This window comes from Zalophus californianus, chromosome 2, assembly GCF_009762305.2.
Source record: "Zalophus californianus isolate mZalCal1 chromosome 2, mZalCal1.pri.v2, whole genome shotgun sequence".
NCBI classification, from domain to species: Eukaryota; Metazoa; Chordata; class Mammalia; order Carnivora; family Otariidae; genus Zalophus; species Zalophus californianus.
In genome coordinates, this window is record NC_045596.1 from 70,002,645 (window position 1) to 70,025,049 (window position 22,405).

Here is a 22,405-nt window from a genome sequence, read left to right on the forward strand (position 1 = left end):
ATCATAAAAAATAAAGAAAATATGGTATACAAACACGTGATGAAATTTTATTCATTCTTTTTTTAAAAAAAAAGGAAATCCTGCCATTTACCACAACATGGATAGACCTTGAGGGTATTATGTTAAGTAAAATGAGCCAGACAGAGAAAGACAAAGTTAAACAAGCCAAACAGAATGGTATCAGTTATATGTGGAATCGTTTTTTAAAAAGTCAAACTCATAGAAACAATCAGGAGAATAGTGGTTGCCAGGGGCTGGCGGGAGGGTGAGGAAAATGGAGAGAAGTTGGTAAAAGGATTTAAACTTCCAGTTACAAATAAATAAGTTCTAAGGATCTAATGTCTAGCATAGTAACTATCATCGATAATACCATATTGTGTAATTGAAATTTGCTAAGAGAGTAGATCTTAAGCATTCTTGCAAAAATAAAAAATAGTTAAAAAATAATTACTACTAGATGTCCACATCCTTTTGCAATTAGGATTTTGTAAAGTGAAATGTTCCTTTCAAGCATGTTAGCCACCACCTATGCTTTCAAATTCCTCCCAATCAGTATCTAGTGACAGCAGAGTAGATGGACCTTGGGATAACACACAGAGAGAATACTCATGGAGAGCAGAGTATAGAAAGCTGCACAAAAGCAAAGTAGCTCTGTATTCCATTAATGTAATCAAACACTGAAAAGCAGATTTAGACTGTTCTGGCCCTGCCTAACTGTAACCAGCAGCAGCTAAGTTGTAAGCACACCAAGAACATAGACCTCAGGGTGGGGAGGAATGCAGCAAGAACACTTCCAGACAATTCTACTGATGATCTTGTTAGTTTGGTTATTTTCTTGCCAGGACCACACATACACACCATTGGCTGTGCCTCTAGATCATGAAATGCGGTAGAAATGTGTCAGTTGTTCAGTCGATGTCAACAAGACAAAAGGGCACCCATATAATTCACAGTCCAAAGAGGATTTGTCCTGTTTTAATTACTGATTTTGATTTCTTGCTATAGCCAAGAACATTATCAAAACTATTCAACATTTAGTCTCTTCTTTTCCTTAATAATAAAACTTTGATTTTATTCCAAATAGTGGTATATCCAATTAAATGACTGCATTTATTAACCTCTCCTGCAATTAAGGATTGCTGATAAATGCTAAGTGGGCCTTTACAGAACACTCCCTAAGACAGACAGCCAGAGTATACCTTTTTGTCCCCCCTACTTCCTTGCCTGGAACATGTAATTGATGTCTGGAACCCTAGCAACCATCTTGGCCCCTAAGACAGTCTCAGGGGTGGAAACCACAAGTTATGGATGGTAGAGAAAAAAGAGAAAGATCTTAGGTCCTTGATGCCACTTTAGATACCCCATACAGACCTGCAGTATCTTTCCTCAGCCTTCCTTTATGAAAGAAAAATAAAATTCCATCTTGTTGAATTTCTATCTGTGTTACTAGAAAGAAATTTACAACTGATGGGTGGCTCAGTCATTAAGCGTCTGCCTTCGGCTCAGGTCATGATCCCAGGGTCCTGGGATCCAGCCCCGCAATGGGCTCCCTGCTCCACAGGAAGCCTGCTTCTCCCTCTCCCACTCCCCCTGCTTGTTTCCCTCTCTCGCTGTGTCTCCCTCTGTCAAATAAATAAAATCTTTAAAAAAAAAAATTTACAACTGATAAGCCAGCCATCCAAATCACCCAAATTACCTGGTAATTGGTCAATACCCACTTCATTTTGGGATAAGAAACAAAGCTTTAAAACTAGCCATAATAGTTATGGTGATTCAATTCTCAAACCAAAAATCAGGTCACGCAGTAAGAACAGTTTGAATCCACTAATGGGAGAAGCACATCAGGGCATTTGAAATCAGGGCTGTGCTAGAACACCCAGATCATATGATTCTATTAGAGTTATTAAGTTCAAGCACGTAGCAGTAATCCTAACCTGACTTTCCACTTCATCAGGAAAAAGATAAATTTGGGTACTGGGTGATACACACTGTCATAACCAGGAATTTCAGTTGAATACCTAATCTCCAAAATTAATTTCACAGAGGGTTCTGGGCCTCTTAAAATTTACATTCCCCCATAAACATTGGTTATTTTGTAGTAATTACACCTATGCTTCTCTTTCTGTACCCAGGAAGAAGCATTATCAGCACCTTATCCTATAACTTCAGTTCTATATATCTAATATTTGCCTCACCTAAGCCCCCTATGTCGATTTCCCCATAAAAGGATAATAATACTTACCTTTCTTCCAAGGCGTATTGTGATGTTTAATTAATGTTTACAAAGTATTTAGTAATCTGAAGATGAAAGATGCTAGAGAAGTCTGAAGTAATATCATTAGTCTGACTCATCAGTTAACCTTATTAGGCATGCAAAACGAAAGCCATGTTGCTATAACTAAAATAGTTATGAATACACATTAGGTCAAATATGAATCCCAGAACAACTTAAATCTATATATTGCATCTACAAGGCAAACACAGGAAACTCCTTATTATTAGAGCAATACGGTTTTTTTTCTGTAATAACTACTTAAAACCCTTCAACTTTTAAGAATATAAACTGATTAGAAAGTTAAGGTAATAATAAAAACAAGATATCTCTGGTAAGCATCCTAAGTCTATATTTTAATATGAAGATAAAGATTCAATCTGCAGTGATTTGAAACCAATCAACTTGAAAATTTATTGGATTCTTTGTGATTGAAACTGGCAATAGTAACCTGAATCTCATAGGAAATTTAAACAATAAATTGACAGTTTAGTTCAACTGATGTTTCTTGAGTTCAAAGGTATACTATGTTGAGGTGTGTGCTATTTTATATACAGTCCTCAACAATTTTTAACTAAGTATACAGCTATACTTATATAATAATTATATTTAATGTTTTATATATTTCTGAACCAAGGTATTATTCATAATATATATATATATTGGTTTGGCATATGAAACTGAAAGACCATTTTATTGTGTAACATGGGGCTCTTCAAGCTCTTTTCAAGTTCTATATCCTAATGCTAACTTTGCTTGTGTAGCAGAAAGAAAATTAGGAAATAGGAAGTCCCCAATGATGACAAGAATTAATTCTCTTACAATCAGTTGGGGTAAATCCATACTATCCATCCATAGTTTACCATTGGGTACACAGTTTCAATGAAAACTAAGAGTCTTAAGAGGGAAAACACAACATACACACACACATACATACACATGCATGCACATATACATTATTGTGCAAAGAACAAATTCTATGGCAGTTATGAGAGACAAACCATCATGACATTGTGTCAGAAAATGAAATGATGACTGTCCTTCACTCAGAAAGTACATGGTTGAACTTTTCCGCCATCCCTAACAATTTGGTCAATTTGGAAACTTGTGATCTGGACAGGTTTACATGAAAGGTAAAGAAGACCCGCATTAATTTCATCCCCCCAAAAGCACAGAGTTAACATTCTCTCTCCTGAGTTGAAAGTAAAGACGGTTTTTGGAATAATTAACCCCTACCAAAAAATATAGATATAGATATAGATATATAGATATATGTATGTATATATATAGGTCATTGCATTACAGGACTGAAGGGACTTTTAAAGGTCAACAAATTCAATGACATCTTAACCAGTCCAGATATAAAGTCATACAGAGATTATTTTCTTCTACCTCTTTGATGACTACTTTTCTCATGTCCATTTCTTCTTTTCCTCCTCAAATGTCTTATGACCCATATGTTTACAAACTATATGTCCCCCAAATAGTCACCACCTCTTTCCATTGACACATATTTTTAAAATACATTATGTTGTTTTGTATGGTGACTAATATAACATAATAAAATTTTTAAAAAATTAAAAAATAAAAAATAAATACAAATAAAATATATTATGTGAATTAAAATGGAAAGAATCCCTATCTTACCACCATATTCATGGAAAACAAGTATCTCCCACCTCATGCCTAATATCTTCATAAATTCTAAGGGTGTTTACATTATTCTGAGTCACCTCTTCAGATTTCTTGCTTCTACTGAATTCTGAAGTATCATCTCTTGTGTTTCCTTAGCTTTACTCCATATTGATTTCAACACGGAATACTTCCCACTAATTTCCCTAAAACCCTTAATCTCATAAAATCTAATCATACCATAACTGTAATTATACATCTTCACTGAACTTTCAGTGACAACATGAGATAAGAGGGTATACTCTATCACAGCCAAAGATTTCAAATAGAATTATTCTGTCAAAGATTTCAAATAGAATTATTTTGTCCTGAAAAACTTTTATTAAATGGACAGTATATCACATTATCATGGTATCCTAAAATCAAAGAGATGTGATTAAAAGTCCAAAGCCACACCCACAATCAGAAACTTATCACTGATCATCTCCCTTGGGGTCCTAGTTCCTGTCCCATTCCCACTCCAACATCTATCCCATCCCTTCCCATTTTTTCCTGTCTCTCACTTTTTCCCAGCTCCTGGACTTTCTCACACTCATCCTCCAGACTGCTCCTTCAAACTTCATAAAACTTCTTGTATATTTGTCTTTATAGCACCACTAGACCACTCTCAGCATGCTCTGAGTTTTATTTTCTACTACAATATGGTCCATCAAGATGACTGACTAAACAAAAATTTTCTTTTTGAGGAATTTTCTTGATACCTTTTGTTTATTTTCTTCCCTTTTCCTCAATTTTTTAAATTAAAAAAAATTGATATAATTGACATATAACATTATATAAGTTTAAGGGATATAACATGTTGATTTTATAAATTTACATATTACAATATGATTATCATAGTATTAGCTAACATCTCTATCACATCACATAATTATCAGTTCTTTCATGTGGTGAAAACATTTAAAATCTCAATAGCTTTCAAATGTACATCTCCTCCCCCAAACCCATCAATTTTTAAAATTAACATTCCCACTATATAGAATTCTTCCAGCACCTATAATTAATATTCTTCTCTTTTTACATTCTTTCCCTTGCAATTCTTATCCAGTTTGATAGCACCCGGCTCTCACGTTTTAATCTTAACTTTCATCGCCCTTCTATATTCCGGACTTACATTTTCATTCTGAAGGACATCTTCACCAAAACTTACCATGGACACCTCAAACTTAGCACATAAAGGAAAATAAAGGAATTTTTTGTGAGGTTCTTATTTTGTGTGGATCATCAATATAGACTACAAAGCAAAGTAACAAAGGTTTATTCTAGGAAGAACTATGGGATCCATTTGCCAAGACTTCCAGAAAATGTGAATTGACTTTCTGCCAGTCAGAAGATCATGATTCACCAGACGCCTCTGGAGTCTCAAAGGGACTGCTAACAGAAGATTGTAAAAAAAATAATTGAAAGGTGAACATTGGGATCAACGTAGATGTCTAGAACTTCAAAGGGGTGATAGACAAAATTAAAGATATCATTTTCTGTTCCTGACCATTTCTATCAATGGAACTACAATTTTCCTAATCACACAATTTTTAAAAATTTAGCTTTGACTCTTCTGTCTATCTTATCCTATATTCCTTCAATTGTCTGATTCTTCCAATTCAGACTCTGAAACAACCTTTCCATTCCCACCTTTGCTACCCCATACTTTTTTTTCACATTTGACTTTATAAATTTTATTTCTTAAGATTTTAATTAAAATAATTGAAAGAAATACACCACACAGAAATGTTACAGAAATACAAAAAAATTATAGGCAAACAATGGATAATGAGAATTCTTTTTAAAAGAGATACACGATGATTTAAAAAAGAGAGAGAGAGAGATACACAATAGGGAAGAAAAATGAACAATTTTTGTATACTATTCATACGTTAATTATAACCCATAGCAGTAAATGCTTTCCGAACATTGGCAAGAAAAGCCGAGAAATTGTTGGTCTTCCTTACATTCTCTTGAAATTCTGCCAGGCACTCAAGATGAGGAGCACTATCTGACACTTCATATTCCTTGGCTTCATTTAGGTGGAAGGAAAACATAAATGGGTTCTCAGGATGCTTGGGGGTCAATATTAGTGAATATAAACTGTAATTTATCACCATAAATTGTTCGAATTTCTAGTCCAAGTCGATCTTTATATAAGTCTGCAGATTTCTGTAGTCTTTTCAACTTCTCTTCATTAGCTTTGTTAGCAGCAGAAATAGTTTCCTTCTTCTTAGCATATTCTTCCTTAAGATCCTGAATATTTGCAGTCAGTACTTCCAGTTCCTGCTTTTTGTCTTTTATTTCAGCAATCAACCTTAGCAAGTTATCTTTTTTTCTTGAATGAGGTTATTCTGCCTTCAGATCTGATTTTGATATTCCAGAAACATCTCAACCATTCGTTCTTCTTCCTTTAATTTCACAGACAGCTTTTCTCCACATGCTTTGATGGAGTCTTTGTAGGTGTCGCTTAGTCCCACCATCCCACAGGAAGTGTCACTGACAGTGCTTTTGAATTTATTCCAAAATTCATTTATGCTTTTATCAAATAGTGCAAGTTCGTCCTCTATCATTTTGGAAGAAAATGCCACAAAAGACCTGAACCAATTCGAGCCAAAACTGGGTCTCCAGAAGCAGGTCCTGCAGCCACGCCGACTTTCCTATTTCAAATCTTCGCTACCCCATACTTTTTTAATAAAATGAGCACCTAAAATGTGCTCTCTATCCTCAGATTTCTTTCCATTTAATCTAATCGTTCTCATCTACTGCTACCCACAGACAGATTTTCATAAAGTACAATGCTGATGATATCACTTCCCTATAAAATCTTCAAAGGCTGTTTATTGCCTACCAAATTGAGTATACACTCTTTAGTAACCTTCCCATTGCCAAGTCCAAGGGTCAGTTCTCAGTCTTAATTTTATTCAACCTGTCAGAAACATTTGACAATCTCTAGCCTGGATTTCTACAGTTTGGTCTCCTGCTTCAACCCTTACCTAGTAATTTATTTCATAAACAGCCATGGTGATACTTTGAAAACATTAGTCAGATTATGTCACTATTCTAATTAAAGTTCTCCGATTGCTTCTTTCTATTTCACATAGGGTAAAATTCAAAGCACTTACAGTGGCCTGCAAGACCCTATATGATATGGCTGGCTACCCACCACCTTTCTGACCTTGTCCTCTACCTCAATCCTCTATCTCTCTAACCCTACTCTAGCCAAACCTATCGTATTGCTACTCAAGGACAACGAACAGGCTCCCACCTCTGGGGTTTGGCAACAGCAATTCCCTTGACCTGAGCGCTCTTCCCCTGAGAGCTGTGTGGCTCTACCGCATTCAAAGGTCTACTCAAATACCACCACAACAGAGAGCTTCTCGCTCTCCATCCTATTTGAATAACAGTCTTCTTAGCCTACCCAGGCCCTCCCTATTCTCCATAACACTTAACACCATTTGAAATATTATAGTTATGTATGTATTATTTGTTTGTCTCTCTCTTCCCACTAGAATATAAGCTTTCTGACAGGAACGGCTTTGTTTCTTTCACAGCTATATTCCCAGAGTCTAATACAGCACCTTGCCCTTAGTTCAATAAATATCTGTTCAGTGAATGAACAAATCTCTTACAAAATGACCCTGCTTACAGAAACCCTATGCTAGCCCAGTAGAACTCAAATCTGTGGGTGAAGGAGCTGGGAGGTATTGAAGTAACGTAAAAGGGTCTGTGAATCCACACAATGCCAATTACTGTCTGTAAACTAAAGACATTTCTATCGCTTCTCGGCCTTTTGGCTAAGATCAAGTGTGTAAACTAAAGACATTTCTAATACACACACACACACACACACACACACACACACACTTTACTTTAAAACATTAACTTAAAGTATACTTCATCATTACACTTTTCTTCAATCAAAAAATACTAACAATGCAGTCACTATTATGTAGGGGCCTATTGATTTTTTTTCATATTAACAAGAAATCCTCACAAAAACATTAGGAACCCTAATACACTAGCCAAATGAAACCACTGTCTTTTCTCTGCCTTATCCATACACCTTCACATTTATGGCCTTGCTCCCATTTAGATTTTAAGTAGAAAAACCTTTCTTCCTCTTCTTCCCACCCCACCCTCCAATTACTTTGCCTTTCTAAATCTTACATCATCATCATCTACACCTGAATGAGCATGTACCCAAGTGAGAGCTGGCCATGAGACCATGATGACTGCCTGGGGGAAGGGATGGGTCTGAAGGAAATGCCAAGAGTAGGAAAAGAGTTGCCAAAAGACTAGTCCAGTAGAGCTTCCAAGTTGGACTTCACCTGCCTCCGAGTTTGCCTACAGCCACCCCCTCCCATTAAATGTCCCACCAGAGCCTTCCCACCACCAAAGCCCATCCATTCTGCATCCTTCATGAATACTAACTGCTAATTCTTGAACTTGCACTATGTTTTCATACCAACCAAAGTCCTCTGCTTACTGCTCTTTGCCAAATGTCATCCTCACATCGTCATTTTGATTCAACTTTCACCTATTTCTTTTTTTCCTGGTTAACTAACACCACATTCTTTTCATTCCTCCATAGCACTTAGCAGTTTCATAAACAATTTTTTAAATAAATTTTCTACTGATAACTTGTTTTGTAAAAGTGTTATTTTTTCATTTGTTCTCTTAAATGTGAATTCCTGCATAAGATGTAAGTACCTCATAAACTTCTTTTCATTTATAGGCCTCTTCCCATTATATCATAGTGCCTAGTACTGTACTAGGTACAGAAGAGATGCTGAAGAATATGCTGTGAACCCACTGTTCCACTAAAAGTTTTTCTCTGACAAAGATAACATAGACAAAGCTTTAATGTACCAACAGACTAGAAGAAAAAAAAATTTTGTTAAGATTTTATTTATGTATTTGACAGAGAGAGGACACAGCGAGAGAGGGAACACAAGCAGGGGGAGTGGGAGAGGGAGAAGCAGGCTTCCCGCCGAGCGGGGAGCCTGATGCGGGGCTCGATCTCAGGACCCTGGGACCATGACCTGAGCCGAAGGCAGACGCTTAATGACTGAGCCACCCAGGTGCCCCTAGAAGAAAACATTTTATGCATATGTATATTTGCAGATACAGCTGAGATGGCAGTACATAGCTGTAAGGCCCAAGGTGATATGGGTGAGGACCTGACCATACCTGCTACAGTATACATAAAAATATAAGCACATATATGCATGAGATTATATATCAGGAAGATTGATAAATTAGATTGATAAATTAAAACCTATGTATTATAAATAACACCCCTGGCAGTGTTTTTAAAAGGAGAAATACTCTAGAAAATATATTTTCCATATATTTAACAAACTATTATCCTGAACATACAAAAAATTCCTACATATCAAACATATACAAAAACAACCCAATAAAAATGGATAAAGGATATAAACATGAAAAGAATAAGAGGCAATTCCCAGAAGATGAAATGGTCAGTAAACATAAAAAGATGGACAACCAGGGAAATGAAAGTAAAAATAACAATAAAATACCAGTTCTTGGTTATCAGATTGCCCAAAAAAATTTAAAAGTCTGATGATATCCAGTGTTGGCAGATATGCGGACAAAGAAATATGGAGAAAGAGCCCTTCCATTACAATTGCTACCTCAGAGGGCAATAGTCTATCAAGCCAAATATGCACATAACCTGTGGCCCAACAATCTCACTTCTCCACATCTCTCCTAGAAAATACCCATGTGCATAAGAATGTTTATCACAGCATTGTTTGTAGTTCTGTGAACAAGCCTAAGAAGGAGACAGGCTAAATATTATGGAATACCGTCACTATTAAAAAAATAAACTAGATATATGTATAACAATATCATATGTAAATCCCTAAGATGTATTCTTTCTCTCTCTCTCTCTTTTTTTTTTCAGATTTTATTTATTTATTTCAGAAAGAGAGACTGAGAGAGAGAATGAGCAGAGAAGAGCGGCAGAGGGAGAGGGAGAAGCAGACTCCCAACTGAGCAAATAGCCCAATGCAGGGCTTGATCCCAGGACTCTGAGAGCATGACCTGAGCTGAAGGCAGACACTTAACCGACTGAGCCACCCAGGCATCCCCCCTTCACATTCTTTTTTTTTAACTTTTTTTTTAAGATTTTATTTATTTATTTGAGAGAGAGAGAATGAGAGATAGAGAGCATGAGAGGGAAGAGGGTCAGAGGGAGAAGCAGACTCCCCGCTGAGCAGGGAGCCCGATGCGGGACTTGATCCCGGGACTCCAGGATCATGACCTGAGCCAAAGGCAGTCGCTTAACCAACTGAGACACCCAGGCGCCGCCCCCTTCAGATTCTTAAGGGTAAAAAGCAATTGCACGCAGTGGTACAATATTTGACTACTTGTGTAAAACATAGTCATATATACATACACTCCTATTCAAGTTTATGAGAAGTACCAAAAAACTTGTGTGTGTACATGTATATGTATCTCACAGCTTAAATAATATCCAGAAGGGTTCACAAACCTGCAACTTATGGTTACTTCTAGAAAGAAGAGTGGATTATGACTGGGGTGCCAGTCAAAGGAAAATTTAGCCATTCCTGTCAAGTTTTCATTTGTGGAGAGAAGCATTTATTCACATGCCATTTGTGTGGTTATGCTAAAATAACCAGCGTGTTTTGATACGACTTCAAGAGTGGCTTCTTGAAAACAGGTGCCAAGGCTCATGGGTTTGCACTTCCCACGGAGTTTTCAGTAGTGTTTACCTGGTAGGTTTGAGTACGTGCTTGTTAAAATGGGTGAACAGATGGGGGTTGAAGAGGTTGAAGCCAGATCATGAAGAGAGAATTTCTGAGTTCAAGAGTTCCTATTTTATTTGGCAGAACAAGATAAATTAATTGAGATAATATATGTAATATAATTACTGTCGATACGTTTTAGCATTTACGATTAATCACATTTCAGTTCTATCCTCTTTCATGACCAGAAGATGGAGCTCCAAACATTTAAACCATTTTTTTTTTCTTTTTTCCCCCGTTTTGTTGGAGTCAAGGTAGAGGTTGTAGTTTTGTTTCTTTAATTCTGTTTTCTTTTCCTTCCCCATTTAAACCCTTCCATTTTTATTTAGTTCTCAGATTATCAAACTCTAATTGCTGATTGCAGAAGGTAGGAATTACCTATAGGGGAAGCTACCCCCTTCAGTCTGATTTTCCGACCTCTGAGACTTCTTTGTTTTATGCACTAGCTCATAACATTTTTGTCCAGCTATCCCCACTCTATTCCTTCCTTCCCACAGTGGAAAAGCCCACTGTAAACGGGTGCTGACATCCCATTCTGTCCTCATGGGAGGGAAAATTCCAGCCCTGTTATACATGGACTTTGTCCCTCTGTGCAGCCAGGAACTTGTACACTGAGGAAAGAGAACATGACAGGGCTGGAATATATATTTTGGACTGTTCTCCAGTTTCTATGCTTTTCTTTTTTTTTTTTTAAAGATTTTATTTATTCATGAGAGACGGGGGGGGCGGGTAGAGAGAGAGAGAGAGAAGCAGAGGGAGAAGCAGGCTCCCAAGGAGCAGGGAGCCCGATGCGGGACTCGATCCCAGGACCTCGGGATCATGACCTGAGCCGAAGGCAGATGCTTAACCATCTGAGCCACCCAGGCGCCCAGTTTCTATGCTTTTCTAACATAAATTCCTTACAGAATTCTTCCTTGAGACTCTAAAGACTCACGGGAAATAATGAATTTTCGAAATTTCTGCAACATCTGCTCTGTGACCTTTATGCTGATATTATTAATACAACTGTATTTCTAACTACTTATTCAAAATTAATTGATTTATTCACTTCTTTTCAATAAGTATTTATTGATTACCAATGCAGAATTGCAGGAGGGTTATGCATTAGGTGGGACACACACACACACACACACACACACACACACACACACACACCTCTACTCTGAATCCTCAATATATTTATCCAAGAATACACAACCCAAGAAAGCCAGAAGTCACTTGAGCAGAAGCAGCTAACCTATTAGGATTGTTCCTTGCCCTTTGTTTCTTACACCAAGGACAAAACTCTCAGTGACTCTGGTAAGATTCCATAATAGTTAAATTCTGCAAGAAAAATTCCTTGCTTCACAATTGCTCTGTTAGGCTTACATCACCATTTTGAAAATAGTTACACTAACAACATATATACCACCGTTTAAGGGAACATTTATGTACATTTGGCTCCTCTCTTTCTTGATCCAAATTCAGCATCAGGAGACACATCTTCACCTTGGATCAAAAACCAGATATATTCCAGTAAAATTTTTCTACCCCGTTTCCAGGTCCTTCTCAAAAAGTTCATGTGTCTGTCCCCACTAAACCTCTTCCAGGTTCTCAACTTGTATCTCTAAATATCTACCGGTCATTCCCACTTCTAAATTGACAATGTTTAAATTGAACTTATTTTCTTTCCTGATCCCTTTCCTCTCCTACACAAACCTGGTCTCCTTGCAGCTTTCTGGAGACAATTTTTTCTGTAGTCATCTACTCAGTAATCTAAATTTAAAACCTTGCAGAGTGATCACTTTGGATTTCACTTCTGCCTCACCTCCCACTTCCAGTCAGCAAGTCCTGCCCATCCTACATCCACAGCATGCCCCCAGTCCAGTCCCTGTGTATCATTGTCAGAAACCATTCTCTTGCACAGTAATTTCAATAATTTTCCAGCTATCCCCACTCTCTTCCTCCTCAATCTACACAGGCTGCATTAACACCATACTAGCAGTGCCAGATAAAATACAGGGCATCCCGTATTGTTGTTTGCTAACTGGCAACCTTGCACCTCGCTCATCTTTCTAAACATATTTCTGGTCAAGCAATGATGCTCCTATTTAAAATATCTCCCCTTTCTAGTACTGAATTAGGTTTTTTGGCTTTTGACTTTTGGTTTTTATTGTTGTTGTTGTAGTGTCCTGACCATTTCTGAATTAAAAGGCTAAACCCCTTAGCCCATCACTCAACAAATACTTTATTCACCACCTGCTATGTACAAAATACTCTGATTTCTGTTGTGAAGTATGCAAAGTAAATAACTCATAACCTCTGTCCTTAAGGAGCTTATAAGCTAAAGGATGATCATTGACATAAAAGCACCCCACAATCGGACGTAGAATGGTAAAACCCAACTTAGACTTGAGGGTGAGGAGGTTCCCAGGCTTACAATCATGTGACCTAGATTTTAATTTGGCCTTAGGCCAATGAAAACTTTTTTTTAACCCCACCCACGCCCTAGTCCTAAAATGCAGTCACTGAAAAAAGTCAACTTCTCAACATCTGCCCTTGGCCTGTACAAAGGCAGTCCTGGTGAACAAAACTTTTTCCCCAGTGTATAAAGAAAAAGAAAGTAAGTTGTCTTTATTCAGTTCCACAACTGAGAAAAGCAAGCATAAAGGTTGCATAACTTAAACAGAATCCTAAATGATTCAAGGAGACAGGAATGGAGTCCAGCATTATCAGTGTTCTTTCTGAAGCTAAACTCATCTCTGAACAGGACTTAAAATCTTTGATGAATAAAGCAATTTTACTTGAATAAGCAAAATATAAGGAGTGATATAGGAAAAAGCAAATCATAAAACAATTAATATAGGAATAGCTGTTTCAAAGATTTGAAATTAAAAAGCAAAGACCAGAGGATATTCTAAACATCTGCTTTTGGGGAATCTCAATCACTGAGATTCACTGGGTCAAAAAGAAATAATGAGGACAAGATGATGCTGTCTAGCGAAAGCTTCTGAAAAATAATCCTGGCTGTGGAAATGTACCTGGCCCATATATCCATATATTTCTTGTATATGTTCATCAGGGCTATAGAATTGATTGAGAATTAAATGACTATTTTTGAAAACTTTAATATAAAGCAATTCTGTGATATATCCAGAAAGAAATATAACAACTGCACGGTTGGGAGAGAGAAAAGGGAGAAAAACTTATCTTTTACTTTTACCATTTTCTTTCTTTTGAATTCTGTAACATTCAAAAATACTTTTTAAAACTTTGTCTATTAAGGAATATCAGCTCATCGTGGATATGTAATGGTTTTATTTTTCCAATAAGTTTCCCAAACAAATACCACTTTCCTGCTGAATTAGCAGCTCCTCCAATACATCTTGCCAATTATGTGCTTTTCAACCAAATATAGTTATTAGAACAATCTCATTCAGCTATTTCAGACTCAGCCTTGTTCACTGAAATACTCCAACTATACATTCAATCAAAACTCTACTTGTCTCACTATCCAGAAGAGGTGAGCTTTCAGTTTAGGACTAAAAACTTAAGAGACTTTGTCAGATGTAGGGGCTGGAGTGGGGAGAATGAGTTCTGGCTCTTTGTTACCTCCACCCCCTTCTTCTACCAGGCATGAGCTGCTGTGGGACTGAGGCAGGGAGGAAGAAGAAAATAAACATGAGCGTCTCCCCATGTGACTGGGCAAGCTGTCATTCTCTCCTGGGTTGATTAGAACTACTAGTCTGGACTACTGTCTATGTGCTCCATGAGGACCAGTGGTGGCTCCAAGATTGTGCTCTGATAAGAGCTTTGGTTATAGGGGCGCCTGGGTGGCTCAGATGGTTAAGCGTCTGCCTTCGGCTCAGGTCATGATCCCAGGGTCCTGGGATGGAGTCCCGCATCGGGCTCCTTGCTCAGCGGGGAGTCTGCTTCTCCCTCTCCCTCTGCCTCTCCCCCTGCTTGTTCTCTGTCTCTCTCGCAAATGAACAAATAAAATCTTTAAAAAAAAATAAAAGAGCTTTGGTTATAGCCTTCCACAGATGATCCCCTGGTAGCTTGCCCCCACATATGGGCATATGGGCCCTCTTCACCCCTCATACTGCATCAATCTTGGGACAACCATGGCTGTCAATCTCATTTATTCTCAGAGCCATCTCTCAGAATCAACGTCTTGCAGTGACGTGAGGACTTCCTCTCCTCTACTTTGAGGCAGAGGCCCCCTCTCCACCTAAGTGCACTCCACTCACCCCATCTCCACTCAGTTCTTTTCCTATATTCCAGTAGCACACAGGGCACATGAGCAAATCTGCTACTCAAGAAGGTCATACATCCAGGGAAAAAAATGTCTACAAAATGTTTACTTTTCTTTTCAAGAGATTTACTTGAGCTCCCCTCCCTCACATATATGTCTTGAGAGAAAAAATAGACTGTACATTCACTCCCCAAAAGGCTGTCTTCCCTTCTTCCAACCTCCCTTGAGAAGTAGGGATGTGATGAGTGGTTGAACTAGTTCTCTAACTATGGGGCTTTCAGAGAGCCCTGCAGGAGGGTAGCTGACCCCAACTGCTGGCGACTTTATAAATTTAGAATATGGAACGCATTGTGACTTTTGTCTTCAGTTTGGGTCTTAACAGTAGTTTAAAGTGTCAAAAAGAAAATTCCTACCTGACATCCTGTAAGGCTTGTGTATGCACTTGGTTCCCATCATCCATATAGGGTCCAGACACCATTATAATTTCAGTTCTAAATGATTAGAATGTTGGGGTACCTGGGTGGCTCAGTCAGTTAAGTCAGACTCTTGATTTTGGCTCAGGTTATGATCTCAGGCTGGTGGGATTAAGACACGCCTCAGGCTCCACACTCGGCACAGAGTTTGCCTGTCCCTCTCCCTCCTTCTCTGCCCCTCCCCCTTGCCCCTCCACACACACTCGCACACACATGTGCACTCTCTCTCAAATAAAATCTTTTAAAATTTTTAAAAATAAATGATTAGAATACATACAATAGGAAAACAAGAATCTACCAAAAGTAGATGTATTTTTTCTATAGTCATCTTAATAAAAACAAATAGGTCTTTTTTGAACTTGGACAAAACTAAATTAGATGAGGGGCGCCTGGGTGGCTCAGTTGGTTAAGTGACTGCCTTTGGCTTGGGTCATGATCCTGGAGTCTCAGGATCGAGTCCCACATCGGGCTCCCTGCTCAGCGGGGAGTTTGCTTCTCCCTCTGACCCTCCCCCTTCTCGTGCTCTATCTCACTCTCTCCCTCAAATAAAAATCTTAAAAAAAAAAAACTAAATTAGATGAGATGAGAAATGGTACTTAGGCTGACTGGCCACTAGGGTAAGACTTCTCAAGGCTGCCTTGCTACCATGAGGAGATCTCCACCGTGCAGGATCAGGAACTGACCAGGAGGGAAGAACTTAGAACAAAGGTGAGGAGTTGGATGATTTCCATGATTGCCAAGCTAATGATCACTTGGTGCCTCCTTTTCCACCATAACAATATACCTACCAACATGATCAGACCATTTAAAGAGTGCTAGAGATTTACTGAAAAATTCTCCCTCACTGATTACCTTTTCTCCAGATTCCCTTCTGTTTATCAAACTCTAAGGTTAACCAGTCTTTGCCTATGCAAGTAATAAAGTAATTGATTCTATTTGAGCCTATTAATGAAAGATAGTCAGAAGAAAGGCAGACAGGGACAAGGGGCCCCCTCCCTAAGAGGAAAGCACCCTTAAAAGGATTTTACACCACCCTGGAAGGAGCCCTCCAACCTTACCTACGTGAACAACTACCTGATAGGTGGATGAACACATGGACAAAAACCTGATTGGCTGACAGGCACATGGAGGGTTAATCATATTAAAAAAGCCAGCCAACAAGCCCATAAAAACTCCTAGACTTAGAAATTCCAGTGGCAACTCTCTCCGGTATACCTAGGGGGTATACCTCCCAAAGAGGTAGCGGTACCTCTTTGGGAGCTTTGTACTATAGCTCAATAAACTTTGCTTTGCTCTCCACCACTCTCCATCTGGTCTACCTCGTCATTTTTAGAAACAGTGTGACTAAGAACTGCAGGAACAGAAGGAAAAGAAATCCTGCAACACCATGACGTTACAATCACTCTGAGAATACACTCAAATCCCCTTGATTAGAGTATGTGGTGTGTAATCAGATGAGTAAATAAGAAAAAGACCTAACTGATACCTTGGGATTGATTTGAGGTGGTGGTGGCTGTTGTTATGGGTTATTTTACTATTGTACTGATATTTGTTATTATTGCTATAGACTCACCAAAGAAGGACTAGGAATCTCTTTTCCCCACCACAAGAAAGAGGAAGCACTGGTTTCTAAAGCCTGAACTCCTTGCCTCCCTCACCAGAAGAGAAGTAATCAGCTTTTGTGTTTGAGGTAGATTGGAGGAGATGCAGTTAATCGCCCAGTAGTAGTAGTATGGAGGTAAGATGGTAGAAGTTGCCACCAGAGGAATAGAGGGGAGCATCTCTAACACAAAATGGGGACAGGATTTGGAGTTGTGAAAGCCAGCAAGTCATGGTCTCTCCTGGCACAAAGCTCCCAGTCTAGAGCTGAGTGATATGAGAAGGAGGCCAGACACTAGACCAGGAAGCTTCACCAACTACCAAGAAAGAGGGAGAGGAGCTTCTCATCCTCTAAGTAAATCTCAGGAGTTTAGTTAACAAGTTTCTGGGAAGCTACCAAAGATAAACCCTCAGGAAAGGGAAAGAGCCCTCAATAATGACTGATATTTGGCTTCTCATCACGAGCCCCACCATGAGTGGGGGCTTGGAGCCAGATTTCATTTGATTTGGAAAATGAAGTACTATGATTTTTCTCATGCCAAAGTGTTGCAGAGAAATTTGTATCCCCTAAAGTTTGTCCAAACTCTTTAGACCCAGACTTACAGGCAATCTCTCATGGTTTACTTGTACAGGTGGCTAATCTACTGCTTGTGAGTAAACTTTATAACTCTCGGGCACCTGGGTGGCTCAGTTGGTTAAGCGACTGCCTTCGGCTCAGGTCATGATCCCAGGGTCCTGGGATCGAGTCCCACATCGGGCTCCCTGCTCAGCAGGGAGTTGCTTCTCCCTCTGTCCCTCTTCCCTCTCGCGCTCTCTATCTCTCATTCTCTCTCTCTCAAATAAATAAATAAAATCTTTAAGAAAAAAAAACTTTATAACTCTCAGCAATTATATATTTCTATATAACTAGGAAACACTTCACTGTGCTTCCATGTGCCAACAAAAATCTGTTCAAATAGGGACATCTGGGTGGCTCAGTCGGTTAAGTGTCTGCCTTCAGCTCAGGTCATGATCTCAGGGTCCTGGGATCAAGTGCCACGTCAGGCTCCCTGCTCAGTGGGGAGCCTGCTTTTCCCTCTCTCTCTGCCTGCCGCTCCCCCTGCTTGTGCTCTCTCTCTCTCTCTCAAATAAATAAACAAAAAATCTTGAAAAGAAAAAGAAAACCCTTTAAAAATCTGTTCAAATATAATGTTATTTTCTACTATTCACAGACAGTAGGAAACACATATATACAAAACACACAAGACCACCAACTAGTCAGACAAGTCCAAACAGGAAATGAAAACAGCTACATCATTTTTACTTTCTCAGTAATAGAGACAGCATTTCTTATAGAAGCACCAACTTCTGTGACTTCTGAGAAAAAGAAATTATATTTGTTTGCCTGTGTTATGTAACTTGTTCAGGATTCCACAGGAGAAAATATGCGGGCAGAGTAACTGATGATTCATTTCTCAGTTTTTCTTTCTTCCTTCCAAACTTTTGTTTTCAGCTACCAATAAAAAACTACTGGCATATAGGGGCGCCTGGGTGGCTCAGTCGGTTAAGCGACTGCCTTCGGCTCAGGTCATGATCCTGGAGTCCTGGGATCGAGTCCCATGCCTGGCTCCCTGCTCAGTGGGGAGTCTCCTTCTTCCTCTGCCCCTCCCCCCCACCCCCCACCCCACACCCCGCTCTCGTGCTCTCTCTCTCTCTCAAATAAATAAATAAAATCTTTAAAAAAAAAAACAAACTACCAGCATATAAAAAGTGGGTAAAATAAAGATTTCTTTTCAAATTCTTCCCTTCTTCAGGGCTAATGGAGAAATACCTTCAGTTACCTCACCACTTCACTATGGTCAACCTCCCTCCATTTTCCCTACACAGTCTTTTTTTTTTTAAGATTTTATTTATTTATTTGACAGACACAGTGAGAGAGGGAACACAGCAGGGGGAGTGGGAGAAGCAGTCTTCCTACTGAGCAGGGAGCCTGATGCGGGGCTCAATACCAGGACCCCGGGATCATGACCTGAGCCAAAGGCAGACGCTTAACGACTGAGCTACCCAGGCGCCCCCTTACACATTCTTATCATATTAATTTTCCTAAACTATAGACTTGACCATTTTACCCCATTGTCCCATCAAAACCCCTAATCTAACACCATTCCATTCAAAGAATGCTTAGTAAGGAACTAAGAAGTTCAAAACATTGTGTTTTAACACACTGAGGGACATGAACTTGAATAAAACAGCTCTGCCTTCAAGCAGTTTATATTCTCAGAGGAGATACAGACATTTTCCAACCTACCATAAGGTGAATTATGCTAACTATTTTAATTAAGGTCAAGATTAAGGCTATAGGAGTGGAAGCAAAGGAAAGGATAAAGCTGGTTTCTTTTTCTAATAAGGTCCATTATTTACAAAATAATCAGAATCATTTATCTAGCAATAAGTGCACTGTACAAACTGGCATATTCAACCTAATCTTATCTCCTTCTGCATTCCACCAACCCTCTGTAGACTCAGCCAGCTGGTCTATTTAGCTCCAAAAGCATCTTGCAGTTTCCATCTCTTCCCTCTCCTAATGCCATTTGCTCCGAGTAGATCATCCCTCCAGTCCTCCCTTCCTGTCCAAATTCTACCCACTTTATATACTGCTTTTTCTTTTTAAAAAAAAAAAGATTGTATTTATTTGACAGACAGAGACACAGCGAGAGAGGGAACACAAGCAGGAGGAGTGGGAGAGGGAGAAGCAGGCTTCCCATGGAGCAGGGAGCCTGATGCGGGGCTTGATCCCAGGACCCTGAGACCATAACCTGAGCCGAAGACAGACACTTAACTACTGAGCCACCCAGGCGCCCCTATATACTGCCTTTTCTATAAAAACCTTCTTGCATCAACCAGCCAGAGTGCCCTCCCTTCCTCACATCTGGGTCACTCCCTGGAATCTTTCTCTCCACTTTTCTGAATCTACAGTTACCTTCATATGCACCCAGCTCTGGGACTCAAAGAATTCCGGGTCCTTCCTGCCTGATACCTCTGCACCAGTCCGACATCTTAGCCTCATACCATTGGTTTCAATAAGGACTCTTATTTGGTCCTTAGGTGCCCATATCCTTAGCGCTATGCCTAGTCCTCACTCTAACTCTGCCTCTAGTAGTGAAGGGGTCTGGGACCGCTTAGAACCCAGGGACTCTACTATTGATGCGCACACTTTTGTCCTTCAATGTGTGTTTCATGTGTTTTCCTATATATCTCAACCTATGAAATTGACTCAGAAAAAAAACAAAAATTCAGCATAATTTGACTGTGACTACTTTAGCACAATATGGATGAAACCTGAAAGACATTATGCTAAGTGAAATAAGTCATACACTAAAGGGCAGACATTATATGATTCTGCTTAGCTGAGATACCTAAAGTAGTCAGATACACAGACATAGAAAGCAGAATAGTGCCTACCAAGGGCTGGAGGAAGAGAGGAATGGAGAGGAATGGTTTAATGGGTACAGAGTTTCAGCATGGAATGAAGAATAAGCTCTAGATACGAATAGTGGTGATGGTTGCACAATAATGGGAACATGCTTAATAAAATAAACTTTACCCTGAAAAGTGATTAAAATGGTAAATTTTATGTTATGTATATTTTACCATGTAAAATAAATTACATTTTTTTTAATGAATCATTCACAACATGGGGGAAAAAAAGAACAGCACCAAAGAGTTTGACAGAAAATCAAAATAGAGATCTCCATCAGCACTCATTCTTTCGAGATTCTTAACTAGTTAGCCAAATATCTCCCCTGCTAAGATTTCACAAGACTGAATATTTGCTCTGGATGTACCTTTATTCTTTCCAGGTTTTGGCTCTAGTTTCTTCTAGACGACTTTGTGTCCTGACTCTGAACAATGAGCTTTCAAATTAAGCACATAAGCAGTTTAGAAGCATAAGGGTTACTGAACAAATATATTTTACCAAGGTGTTTCCTCCTGCTCATGTTCCTACTGCTTGATTTTCCCACCCTCTGTGGATTTCACGTCCCATGGACCCAATCTCATTTACTCCCTGACTAGTGAATACGTTTCCCCCTTGAGAGAGAGAAGAACCAATCTCCTTCACTGTCTCAGTTTCCCTCCCCATCTCACAGATGTACTACCACTTTCTGCTTAGAATCATGGGCCCTGAGTCCTCTGCTGCCTCCTCAGGGATCCAAAATATACCTTACAGCTCCCAAGGCTCTTCATTAATACTTGTCTTTCCCAATACATAATGTTTCCTTGTATTATTTACCTCTCTGGAAGGCAGAGGCAGTGGCTTTTATGTCTTTCTACTCTTCTTAGTGCCTTTGATTATGAATGCCACATTTTCTTTGAAATATAACCAGAATGTCACTTAGACATTTTCAAGAATCATATCATAATTATCAATCCATAAAAAATAGTTTTGGGGTTTTTTTTTAAAGATTTTATTTATTTATTTATTTATTTGAGAGAGACAGAGAGAGATCATGAGCGGAGAGGGGGCAGAGGGAGAGGGAGAAGCAGACTCCCAGCCAAGCAGGGAGCCCAACGCAGGGCTCAATCCCAGGACTCTGGGATCATGACCTCAGCTGAAGGCAGACGCTTAACCAACTGAGCCACCCAGGCACCCCTAAAAAATAGTTTTTAAATTAGTCAGAGAATTTCTTTAAGTATGAGTCTATTTATTACTTTTAGATTTTACTCCTGTTTACCTAGGTTCCAACAAAGTTCATGCAAACTGTTAGAACACACTGAATTCCACTGCAATGCCCCTCTGGTATGAATCATAGAGATTTAATATGCTGTCAGCTTGATAAATCCTGCTCATTCTAATAAAAATTTCCAAGACAATATAGTATGAATATTCTTCTTCAATCCTATAATCCACTTAAATGTCTTTGGTGGAATTTTCATAAAATTTCTCAGTAGGGTGGTTTCTGGTAAAATTCCTAGAATTTAGATCATGCCATTGATCACTATTGTGAAAATTGGCTGAACTCTACCTGTCAGGTCTACCTAGACTATAATCCATTATAAAATGTCATCCAAATATCAATCTCCAATGAAGGAACAGGGCTTCTCAGAGGAATGTTGAATCTAGGCCTTGGGTAGGACAAATATAAGATGAGCCCAGAGCATTTGTAATGCCAGAAAGCCCAAAACACAAAAGGATAAGAGTGTGTTATAGGTACACAGAAGCTAACCCGAAAGAGTTCCCAATGGTCAAAGCTGAAACATGGCACTGGATTACAACCCAAAGTATAAAATAAATATACATGAATCCATACTGATATAAATGAATGAGTGAATAAATAAATACATGGGGTGAGAGGGAGGAAGAGGTGGATTTTTCTTA

The 22,405-nt window shown here is 39.0% G+C and overlaps 1 protein-coding gene and 1 pseudogene across 2 annotated transcripts in view; both read right to left on the reverse strand.

Moving 5' to 3' along the window:
* The window catches only part of MAPK10 (mitogen-activated protein kinase 10), a 547,028-nt gene that overhangs the window by 462,507 nt on the left and 62,116 nt on the right, over positions 1-22,405 (reverse strand). The gene's annotated exons all lie outside the window — the stretch shown is intronic.
* LOC113925866 lies at positions 5,839-6,519 on the reverse strand (annotated as a pseudogene).